The 12863-nt window shown below is 50.6% G+C and overlaps 1 protein-coding gene across 2 annotated transcripts in view; it reads right to left on the reverse strand.

Moving 5' to 3' along the window:
- The window catches only part of LOC147734645 (protein mono-ADP-ribosyltransferase PARP12-like), an 844521-nt gene that overhangs the window by 500184 nt on the left and 331474 nt on the right, over nucleotides 1–12863 (reverse strand). The gene's annotated exons all lie outside the window — the stretch shown is intronic.

Genomic DNA, 12863 nt, shown 5'->3' on the forward strand with positions numbered 1-12863 from the left:
CCATATCTACCGCCAACAATTAGATGTAATCCTTGATGGAGGTCTTTGCATCCACGAGTTTCTTGAGCGCAATCCCCGGGTACTTCCAATGACCAGGAGGCTGTTTTCTCCTCATCTGGTGCTCTGATCGGTCTCGGACCCTTTCTAAACAAGAGGCATGTGAACTCGCATAGAAGCCCCACCCCACACACACTAGGGCAGATTTCTTCAATCTGTGGGGCGCGCCCCCTGAGGGGGCGCGACACGGTCTCAGGGGGGGCGCGCACTCCACCCTAAAATCTCACCTTTGTCCTCAATTCTACTTCACCAGCAGGCAGAGGCGCACCTTCCTAGAGTCAAATTTCAGGGGGCTGATTCTTCAAGCAAACGGCAGAGTGGAGCGTCAGGGGCCCTAAGAAGGGGTGAAAACCATCAAAGCCTCATGAACAAGTGAATGGTCTTTAAACAACCTATGAAGTGCTCGGGTGAGGCTGTGTGTGTGCACGGGAAGGCGGAAGCTGTCTCAGCCCGGGCAGCACACACAACGGGAGGGGGGGAAGCGGTGAAAGCTGAAGCCCTTTGAGTCGTATAAATTATTTTTTTTTGTTTTGTTTTTTTGGTGTTCAACCGTTTATTACCATTTACACATTGTACACAGCTATCGCACCTACAACCCGGGGGCCGGTAGCAATCAAGGCATGGCAACGATTAGGCGTGAGATGGGAGGACACAGCCATGATACCGACAGCCCGGGGGCCCGGTGGCCTTCAGTATTTATGTACATAGCATATAGTCCACAGTTTGCAAGGCAGAATTAACCCATCTGGACAGTTGAACCTTTTTTGTCAGGAACGGGTTGAGGAAACATGCTTAGCGGATAGGGACATTTTCCAAAAAGAAATAGCAAATAAACAATAAGTGGACAATTGCAATATAACATGGTGGTTCATAAGGTGTCACTTTTAGTCACAGTCAGTAATGGTATCAGCCATCAATCCTACACCAGATGCATGACTAGTAAAGAGATGAGAACCCTTGTCCGGGGTCGATGCCAACCGTGGTCACTCAGGGCTGCACATCCACTCTGCATCAGCAACCGTGTGCGTATGTGGGGCACTCCGTGGGTAACAAGACACCCAACCAGAAAAGAAAAAAAAAAAGGAAGGAAAATGGGAAGGGGGGGAAGGGGTGGACACATCCTGTGCGCGTCAACCAGTGGTCAGCCTCGGGCATATCTCCATGCCTCAGCCAATGCCTTCCGGGGCCCTCGCGGGAGTTGGCGCATCCTGAGTACCCTCAATGGTGCTTGCTATGTATGTACGGTATGGGCCCCAGATGTCAGCCGGCCTTGATGCGGAGGGGACCATTTCAGAGTATTCAGTGCTGTTGAGGTTGCAATGCGCCATGCTCCGGAGCCAAGAGCTGTGAAGGGGGGGCGTCGGTCGCACCATCTCAGTGCAACCTCCCGTTTGGCCAGTAAAAACCCCAGCGCCGCTAGCTTGCGCACTGTTTTCGGAAAGTCCGCAACATATCCCAGAAGAGCTATTTACGGTATAGGGGCCAGCGTTAAATAGAGCATGTTGCCAAGTGTCATGTGTATCTGGGACCAATAGTCATGTAGTTTGGGACAGGTCCATGAGAGGTGTGCGAAGTCAGCGAATTGGCCGCTGCATTTGGGACAGTGGTGAGGGCGTGATGGGTCTATTCTGTGGAGTCTCGCGTGCGTGAAGTACAGTCTGCGTAGAAATTTGAAATGTAAAAGTTTGTGCTTACTATTAAGTGAAACGTTTTGGGTCGCTCTGCAGCACCACTGCCATTGGTCGTCCGAGATAGGATATCCTAGGTCCGCCTCCCAGGCAGCCTGGTCGCGGGAGGGAAGGAGATCACAGCACATCCGGTACAATTTGGAGACCAGGTGCGCGCTCGAAGGGTGCTGGATGATGAGAGTGAGAGGTGTCATCTCCTCAGGGGGGAGGGGAAACGACGAGAAGGAAGCGCGCAGTAAAGAGCGTAGTCTGGTAAGGACAAACGAGTCCATGAATGTCCTTTCAGTAAATCTGAGGTCTTCAGTCAGAGTAAAAGCGTGCCCTTTCGGGAATAGATCCCCGATCGAGGTTATGTGAAACTTGGTCATCGTGTGACGCACCACCGTCTCTCCAGTTATCGGGAACCAAGTGGCGTTCGGTAGCGGAAGGGCCGGAGAATACAGTTGTGGGAGGTCGACCAAACGGCTCAGCCTCCCCCACGCCCAGCACGTAGCAGACACCGTTTGGATGTCGTTTGGGTCTCTCGGGAAGCCCGACGGCAGCGTAGTAGACAGAGAACCAGGCAACACCAAATCGGCCTTAGGCTTCAGGTATGGTATCCTGGCGTCAGGGTGGAACCATGGGTAAGCGTATGAGCACTGTGCCACAAGAAAGTAAAGGTAAAAGGTAAAAGTCAGGGACGCCCAGTCCGCCTCGCTCATATGGGAGAGTCAGCACCTGCCATGCCACCCTTGGGGTCTTGTTTCCCCACACCAGCGACAGGAACAACGAGCGAAGCTGCGCGAAGAAAACCTTGGTGAGGGGTATAGGTATATTGTTGAACAAATACAGAAACCTAGGTAAGACTATCATTTTGATGATGGCGATGCGGCCAGCCATGGATAATGGGAGCCTGTTCCATCTCTCAATCTGTCCCTCCAAGGCCTCCAGTGCAGTGCCGTAATTCAATCTGAGGATGGCCTCCGTCTCCATATGTATATGGACGCCAAGGTACTTTACAGAGTCTCGGCACCATGTAAGAGGGAAGGGGCTGGGACATTCGGTGGTACTGGGCGTTAGTGGGAATATAACCGACTTGTGCCAGTTAATGCGAAGGCCAGAAAACTTCCCAAAACTGGTGATTTCAAGGAGTAATGGCTCCAAGTTGATCTGCGGTTGCCTAACGTAGAGAATGGTATCGTCCGCATACAGCGAGACCAGAAGTGGACCCGTGCGAAATCGGAGGCCGCTGTGTAAATGCATCTCCTGGAAGTGTCGGACCAATGGGTCCATGGCGAGAATGTATAGCAGGGGGGATAGGGGGCAGCCCTGCCTCGTACCGCGTGCCAGCCGGAATTGGGCAGTGAGGGTACCGTTGAGGCGGAGCCGGGCGACAGGTACAGTGTACAGCAGTTCGACTGTGTTGACCAAGCACTCCGGAATACCCATGTGGCGCATCACTGACATCAGAAAAGGCCATTCCAAGGAGTCAAACGCCTTTTCGGCGTCCAATAGTATCGCAGCTGCAGCTGTGTCGGGGTCCACCCGGTGTAGAACAGAGAACAGGGTGCTGAGGTTGAGGGACGTGGAGCGGTGGGGGATAAAGGCCGACTGGGCTGGCGAGATGATGGTGTCCATCAGAAGTGAGAGGCGCATGGCGAGAACTTTTGCCAGGATCTTATAATCAAGGTTAAGGAGGGACAGTGGGCGGTAGGACTCACAGAGGGTAGTGTCTTTGCCCTGCTTGTGTAACAGCACAATGACTGCCTCTCTCAAAGTGGGGGGAAGGTAGCCAGTTCCCAGCGCCTCTGCATACATCTCCACCAGCTGGGGGACCAGTAGGTCCTTGTAAGCCTTAAAGAAATCTGCTGAAAACCCATCCAGTCCTGGTGCCGATGAGTTTTTCATAGAGTCTATGGCCTCCTCTACACTGTCCGCTGTTATGGGATCTGCCAAAAAGTGAATCATCCATCTATCTAAGAACACCATGGCGATCTCATTCAGATAGTCCCCCCTCTCCGCGTCATCGTCGGTCAGGGTGGAGGTGTAGAGCTCGGTGTAGTAGGATAGGAAGGTGGCGCATATCTCTGAGGTGGTGTGTACCATGTCTCCCGCCTGCCCTCTAAGTTCCGTGATGTAGGAGTTCGAGCGGGGGGGACAGAGAAGGTGAGCAAGCAGTTTGCCGGGTCTATCACCCTCTCCGTATTGTTTGGCAGTGTACGATCTTGCCAAGAAACTGAGTTCTCTGTCTGCCTCCTCCGTGAACTCCACCATCAATTGCAAGCGCCTGTTTTCTCTATCTTCCGTGTGGTGGTGAAGTTGCTCCGAGTCCAGTGTCGCTATGTCGCGTTCTATGCGTGAAAGGGTGGCCCGCACCTTCCTGAGCTGTCCAGTGTGTTTAGCAATGCATACCCCCCTGATGGTCGCCTTAAACCCCTCCCAGAGTACAGCCTGCGTGTCTACCGAGCCCGTGTTTAATTCAAAGTAGTCCACTAACTATGGCCTCCCTGATTTCCTCAGTGAAAACTGGGTCCTGTAGGGCCTTCCCAGGGAAGCGCCAGATCCTCTCGTAGCCCCCCTCCCGCGGGATCTGAAGCTTAAGCACAATGGGAGAATGATCTGATAATGTGCGCAGGAGTGTAAGCAGGTCAGACACCCACCCAACCAGTTCTGGGGATAGTAGCCAGTAGTCAATTCTGGTCCAGGTGTCATGAAATCCTGAATAGTGGGAATAGGCCGGTGTAGTCGTGTGCAGTAGTGCCTCAATATCGACCAAGGAGAAGTGGGTGCAGATATCCAGCAGGACGGGGCGTGAACGTGGACGCCCGTCCGGGGTAGTCGCCGTGCTATCCCTCAGGGGATCCAAGAGGAGATTAAAATCCCCGCCCATCAGTATCAAGCCTGGGTCCGAAGCCAATAAGTGTATCATAACATCTTTGAAGAAAGCGGGGGTGTCAGTGTTAGGACCGTATATCCCAATGAGTGTGACCTTATGGCCCATCAGGGTGCCTGTGACAATGACGTATCTGCCATCTGTATCGAGGACAGTGTGGTGTGGTTGAAATGGGAGCCGTTTGTGGACGCAGATCGCCACCCCTCTGGAGTATCTGTTGTAGTTGGCAAACAAGCAATGTGTGCTCCACCCTCTGGCCACCCTGGAAGCCGAGTCTGAGGACAGATGAGTCTCCTGTAGGAAGACTATATCGATCCTGTGCCTGGATAGGTAATTAAAGACCTGCTTGCACTTTCTGTCGTTGTTCAAACCACTAACATTCCAGGTCATGAGTGACAAGTCCGATGGGCCCTGTTGCAATCCTAAAGTAGGCATGAGGGTAACGTAGGGTTAAATGGATCGTAGCATGACCCGGCAAGGATCAAAACAGTGACTGTAAAGACTTTCGGACACCTGTGTACAGAACAATACCCAACAAAAAACCTTTCCCACCCTCCACCCAGCCTCCTGCAAAACCCCAAGAGGACCACCCCACCCCGTACAAAGGAAGGACATAACCTCATGAACAATGAAAACGTAGACGGAGGAAGAACCTCCGGAAGCCAAAAAAAAAAATCAAACCAATCCCAGGTAACACGGCGATCGCCAGGGGGGGGTAGCGACGCCTCGACATCCGGGCAGTCATTTCACTATTGTGGATTAGGTAGTCCAGTAAGGCACCGGCAGCGATGCTCGTGGAACACAATGTAAGTGAGTGAGCCAAAGTTAGAAAAATAGGTGTTAGCCTCGCCCAGCGTCGGTAAACAGGTCCATGCTTTGTTGAGTGTCGCCCTGCGCCGGTGACGGCGCCCCTGAGTTGTTCAAGTTCTGTGAGTTTCTAGCCTTGTAAGTGTGACAAAACTCCTGCACTTCCGACGGGGAGTCAAAGATGCGGGCCCTGCCGGCCACTTCCACCCTGAGGCGTGCGGGGTAAAGCATACCATATTTCAGGTCCAGATTTTGCAGCGTGGCCTTCACCCCTGTGTATTTCTTCCTCGCTTCTTGAACCATGGCGGTGAAGTCAGGGTAGAATGACAGAGTGTCGCCTTGCCATTGAACATCACCTTTCTCACAGGCGGCCCGCAGGGCCGCATCACGATCCCTGAAGTTCATGAGCCTGGCAATGATCGGGCGAGGCGGAAGGCCCGGTTGTGGTCGCGGACCCAGTGACCGGTGCGCCCTCTCAACCACAAACCCCTGAGTAAACTGGTCTCTCCCGAACAGATCAATGAGGAGTTTCTCTACGAAGACGTCCATTCGGCCGGTCTGAGTCGATTCCGCCACGCCCAGTATCCGAATGTTATTGCGTCCTCCCCACGCTTCCAAGTCTTCATTTTTAATGGCCACCTCCTTCAAGATCTTCTCAACTCTCTCGAGGCGTTTCAGTGTCTTCGAGCCGGAATCTTCCATATCCGAAATGCGGGCCTCCGCCACGTCAAGCCGGCGATCATGTGCATGCACTTTGGAGCCCATATCTGCGAGTTTTTGTTCCAGCGCATCAAATCGATTGTCCAGTGCTTTGAATCCAGCCCTCATTTCAGTCATCATGGTCGCTACCATCGCGGCGGCGCTGTCTAGTTGGGTGGGCGGTATCGGCTCCGATGTGGCGCCCGAGGCACCATCACCGCCTAGCAGTGGGGTCTTGTCAAAACTGAGTTTACGCTGGTTGGGGTCCCTTTTCCCCATGTTGGACGCAGCACGCCACGTGGAACAGGCGATAAGACAGGCGGGAGGTCGATGCGGAGGCCTGGCGCAGTTGTGGGCAGATTGGTGACCTGTTCGCAAGGCTCACGTTGGGCAGATCGTCTGCCACAGTCGGGTAGTGGAGGCAGTGTGGAGCTGGAGTTTCAGGGCGGGTAGCAGGAATGGCGACCACCAGGGGTCCGCTAGTTGGTACACCGCAGTGAGTCACGTGGTTAGACACAGATCTCCCAGGCTTGCATGGACAGTAATGCAGGCGTGTGGCTGTTGGACATCAGAGCGCCCACCGCGTGATGTGCAGGAACACCAGGCTAGAAGGCGGCCCAGGGCGGGCAAACCACCAACTGCGTATTTGCTGCACCGCTCCGTGCAATTGTCGGGCATAGAAGAGCCCAGAAGGGGGTCCAGGCGGGCCGCTCAGGCCCGAGGCAGTCCCGCACCCAAGTTGCCCACCCCCGCACAGGAGAACCGCCTAGGCGCCGGCGCCCGGCCGGCCCCACGATCCCTGCCCGGGGCAGCCACTCTAGCCCCCGGCTCCAGTCCGCGCACTAGGCCGCAAGGCCGCACGCGGCACAGAACCCAGAGCCCGAACGGGCGAATCCCCAAGCCGGCCACCGCGGGAGGCAGCAACAGGCACCCGGCCCCCAAAGCGGGCCCCAGATCGCGGGCGCAGCACCCCAGCGCAGGACCTACCCGAGCTCCGGGCACAGTGAGAGCGGCCGCTGGAGGGGTGGCGGCCCGCTCCTCCGCCATACTAGGACCCCCCGGGCACCTCCGGACTCAAGCCCCGTATCGATCGGCAGCAAATCGCCGCCGCTGCAGGATGGGTGGTGGGAGCGGTTTTAACGACGGCTCAGACCCTGGCGTGCTTCATCCGCCCGGACAGCGGAGCTTCAAGCAAAGGCGGCCATCTTGGTCGCCTACGTGGCCACGCCCCGTCGTATAAATGTTTATGTTAATGTCGAAGTTTTCGTGTACTGGCAGTTGGCTCAATATGATTTACTATCGCAAAGGGTTCATCCCTGCTGGAAAGTCGGAAAGTGTATGTGTACAATGAGTTATGCTGTATATTCACAAACTGTATTTTATGAGGTTTGAGGATACCTGTGAGTTACTTTTCTCACAGAGATCGTTTTATTTTACTGTGGAACTTGTACTTTTGTATAAATAACTTGGGTTTAAAACCACCGGACAGTGGGGCTGAATTCCTTGTTTTCCAGACGTTTTCAGACAATAAAAATGGCAAGATAATTCTAGTGAATAATGTTTTTTGTGTGGCAGAGATCAGCATTTAGTTTAGTGGCAGTTTTCTCGCTAATAAAGTAGCGCAGAGGGTTCATACTGATTTCTGAAGTGGGCCTTATTAAACAGAAAAAAAGGATGGCAGGTTGCAACAATGTCCAAAAACCCTTAGTACGTGTGATTTATGTACATAGAAACTGGGCACTGAACACACAAAATTTCAACCCAAATTAAAAAGAGGAGAATGTTTACATTCTGTAGATGTCACTTCCAAGTTCATAAATTCAACCTGCTTGCACATTTATTATCCCCATTCATATGAGTGTTTCCAAGTAGAAATGCATGTGAAGGGTATTGATTAGATGTCCACACACATACAACACTTTAGCTCTTTACTTGGACTTAATTCCTTAGTTTTACTTGTGAGAAAGTGTCACTCAGTATCACGAATTTAGTAGTAGAATGTGACAAGTACACTGAAACCATGAAAATGTCTCATATAAGCAATCTGAAAACTTGGTATCTAGTCTTCACTCTTCTGACGCTTGCCCAGTGCCCTGCGGTCTGCGGTGGGCTGACTGTTGAGTCCCAAAATCAGCACAAGGCATTTTGCTTTTTCCATGTGTGCTGCACAAGACAGCACACATGGATGAAGCAAAAATGAGGAGAAATAATGCATTTCTTCTAGTTTCGCCAGCTTAAGACCAGGGTTTCCCTGTTCTTAATATTAACGCTGCCTCCCTTTTATGCTGCCCTTGTAAATAGGGCGCAGGATCAAAATCAGTGCCTGTTGGAGTGGAACGCCCACCGCCACACCCACTGCCCACCCTATCACGCTAAGCATAGCATGAAAGGGGGCCTTATTTACAAGGCAGCGTTAAGCCAAGTTAAGTGGCTTAACTCTGCCTTGTAAATAGAGCAATGCACCTATCACCACAATGTCGTGAAAAGTGACGGTGTGGTTTCTATAGGGGGTTGTAGATATGCCCCTGAGTATGATGAAACTATGAGTAGCACCATAAAAAAATTATATGTTTGCCAGAAAGGTGCCATAGAGAGATGAGGTGCATTGTTGGTGAGTGGTAGTGAGGGAATTCATGGAAAAGGAGGAGACACTCATTGTTTTGAACATTATTTGCCGGATATGGCCCTGGATATGCAGGTGGCTTATGTAGTGTACCAGATTCCAGAAATTTCTGTCGGGTGGTGGGGGGAGGCCAGACATTTAAAAAAATTCAGCTGGGGGGGGGGCTCAACCTTCAAAAGTTTGAAGAACTCTGCACTAGGGTATGCAATGTTTTACCGCCCTTTCCTCACTATGATGGACAGCTCATTCGAGGGACCTCGGCGCCCAAACAACTAGTGAGCACGGTCGAGGCTAGGCAGGTGTGCTTCCTCCCCATATCTACCGCCTACAATTAGATGTAATCCTTGATGGAGGTCTTTCCATTTAACAGTTTCTTGAGCGCAATCCCCGTGTACTTCTAGTGACCAGGAGGCTGCTTTCTACTCATCTGGTGCTCTGATCGGTCTCTGGCCCTTTATACACACGAGGCATGTGAACTCGCATAGATGCCCCGCCCGTTTGGCCCGCCACACACACACTAGGGTATGCAACGTCTTCCCGCCCTTTCCTCAGTATGAGGGACAGCTCACTCGAGGGCCCTGGGCGCCTTTCGGCGCGGTGGCAAAGTTACAGACACACGTGTGACATTGTTTGTGCAAATAGCAAAAAAATCTGCGAGTTCGTGGGAAAATCCAATACTCGCTCATTTTTTTGCCATTTCGTGCGAATTTGCGGACCACGAATACACAAAATTTGCCCATGCTTAATTACAACGCAAGTCATTACAAAGACTTGGTGTAGGGGGCAGAAGGTGTTGGATTTAAAATCCAACCCCTTTCCTACTGTTGCGCAGACTGGAGTTGGAATAGTAAATCATACTATTCCAACATCCAGCGCCCCCTACAGCAAGTCATTGTAACGGCTTGCGTTGTGATGGTATGGGTTGTAATGGAATGCGATGTATCGCATGTGATGTAACATTGCATATTCGTACTTCACATATTCCGTTATGTTTAGTGTCACTGTAAAACTTACAGCTTCTGGCTTCCCACCATTCCCAACAGAACATAGGTCAGATTCACTTAAAACAAATTCACCATGCTTGTGCACAGATTGGAAAAATTTGCATTTTACACATAATCACATTCCGGATTAGGTGGTTCAGTGGACTAATGCATCTTTTCTAGGATGCTGTGTTTCACCCACATAGTCTTAATATTACCGGATCCAGTCAGCCTTTCTTCCTACGGAGGTTGATAAAATCAGCAATATTGAGTTAGGTAACTGTTAGAATCTGCTATCGGTCATTAGCGCCTAAATAAGCATCACCATAACTTAGGGTGTAGCAATTGTATAGCTCTTCAATCCCTGGTGTCTTTTGCTGGTATTGATTTAATTCTAGTAGCGTGGTGCCTATAGTTCCTCTTTAGTCGCTTTAGGTTCAGTGGCACAAGGTGTTTACAATGAGTTTTATTTATTCAGTGTAAGTAGTTTGTAGGTGAATAAGCAGTGTCCTCTGAAAGGTGAATTTTACTTATTGACCTTTTCAAAATTGCAATTTTTTTATTGTTCAGTAAACTTGGTTGTTAATTGGAAGTGTGACTGATTTTCCCTCCAACCCGCCGTTTCTTTGTGTGTTCTTCCCTTTGCACCTCTTTTTGAAAAATATTTCTTTATTGTTGTTTTCATTTACATATTATTATACCTGTGCAAGGGCAGTAGTAATATCAGTCAGATAATAGCATTGTGAATGACAGTAATTGTATATAACGTTATCAGAGCCACACATTGTATGTTACAAAGTACTTTAATAGCTTTGTTACAACACAATACGTGACCACCAATTATCATGTAACCACTCCCTGCACTCTTTGTCCATGTGATCTCCAGGGAGTCACAAGTATCCTCGCATCTTACAGACATATTAAAAAAACAATAGTAAATCCATATGTCCCAAACGCTGGGAAACAGTTTAACAGTGCGTCATCCAGGGGGTCCATTACCCCATCTCATTGTCGAGGCTAATCTCTTCCCGGAGGGAAATGTATGTGTCTCTATATAAAGGATCTGTATGAGCTACAGAGGGAGGAGGAGGGGGGAATCTGCCCCTCGGACTGCCTAGCCATTGATCACACCCCTTGTGTAGAGTGGGCACTCGCTACACTCTCTGTTTCATACACACTGAACTCCCTCCCGAATGTGCTTCATTCCTAGTAGCATCCCATGCTCTCAGCACCTCTGTCCTCAGTCCCGCTAATAGGCTGCGACGGACCCCTCAGGCATCCTCCCCCATAGCTGCTAAGGTTTCAAATTGCTGTGTGTGACATTTTCATAATTTCAGTGTAATTACGAGTGACATTTCAATGATTATGAGTGACACTTTCTCGAGAGCAAAGTCACCCAATGAAGACAAGGGAAACATTAAATTACATCCATTTGAGCAACTACGGTCACTGAACTAAAGTACGCTAACGGTAGGCAGCAGAAAACTGAGCGGAGGGGAGTCAGACAGCGTGACTGCACAGTTCTCAGACACAGTACACTAAAGGCAGAGGGCACAGGCAGCTCAGAATGATTGAAGCATTAATTGTAGTAATTAATAGCAGCCCCAGCAAGTCAGCTGAACTACTATATACCGACGCCACGGGTTCAGACAGGTACACTTGGTTGGGACTGCTGTATAAATATAATACTGTACTGCTGACTTTCAAAGGGTCTCCTTCCATTAGGACCTGAGTATTAAGTGTTCAACTGGTCGAAATGGAATAATTATATAGCTTCCAAGTTTTCAGATTCTCATGTGCAACATTTCTATGGTCTCTGTGTACTTATGAGTGATGCTCAATGGGCGACACTTTTTCACTAGTAAAACCAAGCAGTGAAGTCAATGGAAAGAGATACATATCAGAAATTATACCATTTTGAGCAATGAGAAGCAACAAAAGGATCTTGAAACTGCTTCAAATCACTTGAAAAGGAAGGTCACATGTGCCCAGGAGCTTCTCAAACTCTATTAGCTCAGTAAAGAAGCAACCCAGGTCCACAAAGTCCATTTTATTTAAGCCAGGTGTACTTTGCATGCTGGGATTTGTATCATGCCCGTTCTGTTGGATAGGAAAAAGAGAAACTACAAGTCCCAGCTGGCAAAGTGTTTCGGGATAAAAAGTTAGCCACAGAAAGAATTACAAGGCAGTGTCTATTCACATATGGGCTGGACTGGCGATTTTTGATAATTGCTTAAACTGCGGTAGTTCACAGGTCCTGGCTCCAGCACTTGCGGGTTCACCTACCACTCAGAAAATGTGTGGAGCTAACGCTGGTCTCTGCAAGGCCTGCTGTGCTATGGAGTGCTATCTGGTTTTGCACTGTAAGCAGGGGCTGAGGCTCTCTCTCAAGAGGCTCAGGGCTGCTGCAAGTGTTGCGCTGTGTCAGTGAGCTCTCACTCTGTGCAGTGCTTTGAGCTCCCTTTTTAGGGCCTCGATCAATGGGGATCTGCTGGTGTCACATGTTGTGCAAGTCACGCTCGCCCACTGGACTAAGCGTGCTAACACTGTACTTCCAATTAGTCTAGGGTTGCGCCCCTTTGGCCAGAGGGCACCACCCCGCTACCTGCCTGCAGCAGGTGCTGCAGCAAAGAAAAAACATTCCGTTGAATGGCATACATGAATATATATTTAGAACCCCCTATGACCTGTGCAGTTTCAAATATGTCCACCAATTTAAGAGTGCCTTAACAGGGGGGGCGTGGTTAGCAGCCGGCAAAGATGGCTGCTTGCTGAGGGAGCTCCGGAGTCGAGGTGTCCTTCCCGATAAATCCGACCATTTATCCGTCTAAATAACGGGAGGCTGGAACACCCGTGCATGCCCGTGACCGAGCGGCGTTGAATGCCACGGTCCAACTGAAAATCTGTAACTGTTAACCGGAGGAAACCGAGACCGAAGCAAAGCGGCCTGCTTCCGCGGCGGAAGCCGGGGCCTCAAGTGATTTGTCTGCCCGGAGACACCCTAAGGAGAGTGCGGTGGAGGCGGCCTCGGAAGACCGACGGGGGATCCGTGATTGAAAATCAGCGAGCCTGTTCCCCACACCCCTAGGAAGCGGCACGACAGCGAGGTGAGAGCGCAGCCTGAGGGCCCAAGG

The sequence above is a fragment of the Lissotriton vulgaris genome, chromosome 1_2, assembly GCF_964263255.1.
Source record: "Lissotriton vulgaris chromosome 1_2, aLisVul1.2, whole genome shotgun sequence".
NCBI classification, from domain to species: Eukaryota; Metazoa; Chordata; class Amphibia; order Caudata; family Salamandridae; genus Lissotriton; species Lissotriton vulgaris.